Genomic DNA, 4,693 nt, shown 5'->3' on the forward strand with positions numbered 1-4,693 from the left:
GGTTGTCGTTTGGAAGCCAGCCTGCCTGCCTCGCTCGTTGTGTCGGTTGGTTGGAGCCGAGGAGAGGAGAAGGGTAGTTGGGGGGGGGGGGGGGGGGGGGGGGGGAGGGGACATGAAGGGAACGGAGGGGAGAAGGGGTGTGTGGGAAAAAAAGGGACGCCTGGCAAACAATTTCCAGCAGTGGTGCCTGGCCGGTCTGGCCGGGCCGGGCCGGGCCCAGTACTTTTGTAGCGTATGCACCGCGTGTGCGATGTCACCCCTCGTCGTTGGCCCGGTCCTCATTCTACATGCACACGCTCCAATTACCCAGCTGTTATGACGTGCGTGCGGCCTGCGGAGAGAGAGAGAGAGAGAGAGAGAGAGAGAGAGAGAGAGAGAGAGAGAGAGAGAGACTGGCAGCGTGTGTGTCCTTTGCTAGTTCTTTAGGGGTTACTGGCCCTGGCCCTCCCTGGCCCAACCGTGCAAAGTGCTCTTGCCCAACTATACAGTGGTGCACTACTATGCACAACGAGTGTCGTCGTCAGGGGGAGGGGTTATGCTGGGCTAGAGCAGCAGCTCATATATATATATATGGGGGGACTTGAGGACTCGTCCGCGCCTCCTCCAGGTGCACGGCGCTGCACTAGCGCAGCACTGGAGTTATTTGGCACACACACAATAAGCCTGCAGTCGTCAGAGTCATGTGCGAAGGCCCCAAGCAGGGTGGGCCAGCCGCTCTAATCATCTCGTGTGGAAAGGAGAGCGTGTCGTGAGTCGCCGAAATGATGGCGCGACGACGTCCTCTCCAGCGCAGCTTCCTCCAGCTCTAGCGCGGACAGGACACACATGGAGAGGGTCTCTGCTGCCCGGCCCGGGGGCGCGACCGGGGGCCCTGGAGGAGTGGATTGTCGCTGTAATTATTCCCCCCACCACCACGGGATCTTGTCAACACTTGCACACCCAACAACGCACACTTGATGAACCAAAAGTATGTGCAAACTTATTCTTTACTCGGTAAAGTTGTGAAAAGCTCTGATGTATAGTTGTTGTTTTTAATTGTTACTCTTGGATCTGCCTCTGGGGAAGATGGGAGCGTTCTATATAGTATAGGTAACATACCACGGGGGAAAAAGATTAGATGTTATCAAAAGCCGATGGTTGAATAGGGAATAACTAATTACACTAAGGTGTGGAGCTTAAACTTGAGCTCTTTTGCTAAAAATTTAGCTACACAGATTAAACGCAGCCAAACTTTTTTACTACAGGGTATAAATAAGTCGTTATCCCTTTATCCATCAAATGGTTAAGCTATATTTGTAATAATAATTTTTTCGTGTAGAGCATAATACTTCGTTGGTGTTCGTGTATCCGGGGCTATATCGAGCTGGGCGTGTATGTGAGTGCTCTTTCCTGTCCCCTTCCCCCTGCGGCCAGAAGAGGACCTGGCCAGGACAGCGCGGACAGCGCGCACGTCCTCACCAAACAGCCGGGGGCGGGGCGGGGCGTGGCGGGGCGTGGTGGGGCGTGGCGGGGCCAGGCGTTCTGATATAGAGATGAGCGCCGGCGCCGCGCTGCTGGAGGTTCATTTCGCGCAGCTCCGAAACCAACACAGCCATTCATTCAGTTATTCATTCATTTCTCGGGACTCGCGTCGTCCGTCGCCCTCCTCTCTGGTCCCCCGACGCGCAGCACTCCCCGGCTCTCTCTCTCTCTCTCTCTCACTCTCCCTCTCCCTCTCTCTCTCTTGCACCCTCCCTCTCTCTCTCTCTCTCTCTCTCTCTCTCTCTCTCTCTCTCTCTCTCTCTTTCTCTCTCTTCCCTCCCCTCTCTCGCGTAGGCTTGCGCCACCCTTTCTGATTGCCGCCTCGCCACGCCCTCCAAGGGCCCTGCTGCTGGGGGCTGCAGCCACGGCCGTACACCCCTCCTCCCCAAATGGCGCCACCCTTCCTCTCTCTCTCCCTCCCCCTCTCCCACTCTCCCTCCTACCCCTCCCCTCTCGCCCGTTCGCTCTCTCCGCCCACCGCAGCGCAGCTCCGGCGCCCCAAACCTATTTCTCCCCGGAGCGACGAATAAGAAAATGCTCGCGGCAGAGAAAACGTGTTTGTCCATCGGATTGGACGGGGGAGGAAAACAAAATGCGTGTTCGGTCGGCTGCGCGGGGCGGGTCTCCTCCCAAGTAGGGCTGGTAGTCCTAGAAAGTTTCCGGAAAATTTCCGGAAAAATAAGGAAAATTTCTCACAGCCCGGGAAGTTTCAAAAATTTTCCCTGAAATTTCCCGGAAGTTTTCGGAATTTCCCCACCCTACTTCCAAGTGTATAACATGTTTTTGACGGCGGCCTCGAACTGTGAATCAGAAACACTTTGAACTGCGAAGCTAGTGAGAAATGTTTTGGGGTTCTGATTCAATTCTCAAACTCTTATATTGAAGAATTTTGACCGCGTATTTTTGAGGGAATTTTGAAGACATTACAAGTAGAATTCTTTGACGGAAATTCTGCCTCTGTGTGATACTTCCATGTGCTTTGTAGATTGGGGTTCATGTAATTATCATTCGTTATTTGTGTGATGTGCGAGGTGATGTGTCAGGTTTAAACGACTCTAACGGGCTCATGGAAAAAGTAATAAAACGAAATCGACTCGTTTGTCATCTGTGCTCTGCTCGGGCTGCGGGAAACGACGTGAGAATGCCTCGACCCCCGACTTTAAAAAGATTCCTCTGGAGCTTTTGCTGGTGAAGAGCCGAGCCGCGAGGGAGCGGGAAGGAGAGAGGAGGGGGAGGGGGATTTGTCTGGAGAATACGCCGGGTCAGAGGGGATGTTGCGCGGTTCCTTGGGCGTTAACAGGATTGCGTACTTGCCTGCTCTGAGCGGGCCGCGGAGGGGCGCGGCATCGGGTCGGGGCTTCGCTTTCATCTCCTTTTCGCCCCTCGCAGAGCGCAGTCCGATTGGTGAGTGGTGCATTTTCCGCTTAAGTATGATGTGTGTGTGGGGGGGGGGGGGTGAACATTTTCGTTTAGGGGATTCAAATTCCGCGCGTCTTGGAGAATGGATGGCAGGAGGTTCTAATGTCGCAGAGATTGATCTCTGGCCGTCTCTGGCAGTCAGAGTGCAAACCATTTCCGTGACTTTCTGTCCCTGCTCTCAGTACAACATCGTTACCGATTAATTGTTACCCTCTTCTCAAACCTCGTTAATTTTCCCACGATTTGTTTGGTATGAGAATTCGGAGAAAGTTTTCGCCTAAGGATTTTCCAGCAGCAGGGCCCTACGTACTGTCTGCATTTCGATTGTTTTTGCAGTGCGAATAATGAGGACCGCTTGATCGTGATCTCCACGATATCCTCCCCCACATCACTTTTGTTTTGCACCAATATATTTTTTCAACCCTTTTCCTCCTCTTCCCCTTTTTTTTCTCTATTAATTTTCGTGTTTGGTGGTTTTCTTCGTGTTTTTTTTTTTTAATTTTTTTGCATCCCTTTAAATTTTGACCCCGTACTCTCCCCTTTTGTCTGCTTTCTGCTGCGCGCCGTTTCACCTTTGATTGCAGTAGATTTGATGTCCCTAATGATCGAGAGGTTTCGTGTAATGGGGGAGAGAGGGAGAGCGAGAGCGGGGTAAAAAGAGAGGGGTGACGGGGGTGCACGGCGCATTGTAGAGCGCGCTCGGCTGAATGGAGGAGGGTTGTTCAGCGACAGCAGGGACAGGCGGGGACCGCTTTTGTAGGCTGTCTTTATTTTACCCCCCACCGACTACGACTACTACTGCTGCTGCTGCTCCGCGGCGTGGCGCGGCACAAACCGAGCTCTTTCCACTTGAATTATACGTCCGTAAAGCGAACGTGTTCGCACCGCTCGCGCGCGCCCTGCTCCGACAAGGAAAAAGAGGCAGGGGGGCGAGCGAGCGGGAGGCGGCTCATCTGACTCGGGCGGGGACGAAAGGTGTGGGAAATCGGAAGGCATCTTTTCCGCCTACGCCCTCTCCTTCTGCTTTCCTCTGTTCTCCCTATGGTTGAAAATTTCCAAAATTTTCCAATAGTTCTCGAAAATTTCCGCAAAATAACGGAAACCTTCCAAAATATGGAAAATTGTCGTGTTTGTTTGTCGGAAGTTTTCCATTTTCCCCCCAAAATTTTCTGAAAATTTCCGGAAACTTTCCAGGGCTTCCAACTCAACTTCTCCCTTTCTCCATTCCCTCACTACTCTCACTACCTCTACTTTCGCCCCTTCTCTCTTGCTCTCTCCCTCTCTCCCGTCTCTCCCCTCTCTCTCTCTCCCTCTTCTCTGCCCTCCTTATCCTCCCTCTCGCTCTCCACCTTCCTCACTCTCGCCCTCTTTCGCCTCGCGTCCTTTTTTCTCTGTGGAGTGGGCGTCTGGCCGTGAGCCTCGTACAACAGTACGTACCGTGTAACACACGCTCACATCGCTGCAAGTTGCGCCCAAAGCCCATAGAGCTAGAAAACTAGTGTCGCTCGCACGTACTCCTGTTGTTTCATTTTTGTCGTGTTTTTGATTGCGACTGTACCGCCGCGCCTGCATCAGAGCATCCTCCTCCCTCGGCGTCCCCGTCAACCGGGGCGGCACTCCCAGGTCGTTGTGTGCCGAGCGTCTCTTCTGTCCGGCACGTGTCTCTCTCTCCCTCTGTCTCCCTCTCCCTCTCTCTCTCTTGCACCCTCCCTCTCTCTCTCTCTCTCTCTCTCTCTCTCTCTCTCTCTCTCTC

The 4,693-nt window shown here is 53.4% G+C and overlaps 1 protein-coding gene across 2 annotated transcripts in view; it reads left to right on the forward strand.

Annotated features, from left to right (window-relative positions):
* The window catches only part of LOC113213663 (protein pangolin, isoforms A/H/I/S-like), a 154,431-nt gene that overhangs the window by 116,701 nt on the left and 33,037 nt on the right, over window positions 1-4,693 (forward strand). The window lies entirely within an intron of this gene.

This window comes from Frankliniella occidentalis, unplaced genomic scaffold (assembly GCF_000697945.3).
Source record: "Frankliniella occidentalis isolate FOCC.00 unplaced genomic scaffold, Focc_3.1 Scaffold61, whole genome shotgun sequence".
Lineage (NCBI taxonomy): Eukaryota > Metazoa > Arthropoda > Insecta > Thysanoptera > Thripidae > Frankliniella > Frankliniella occidentalis.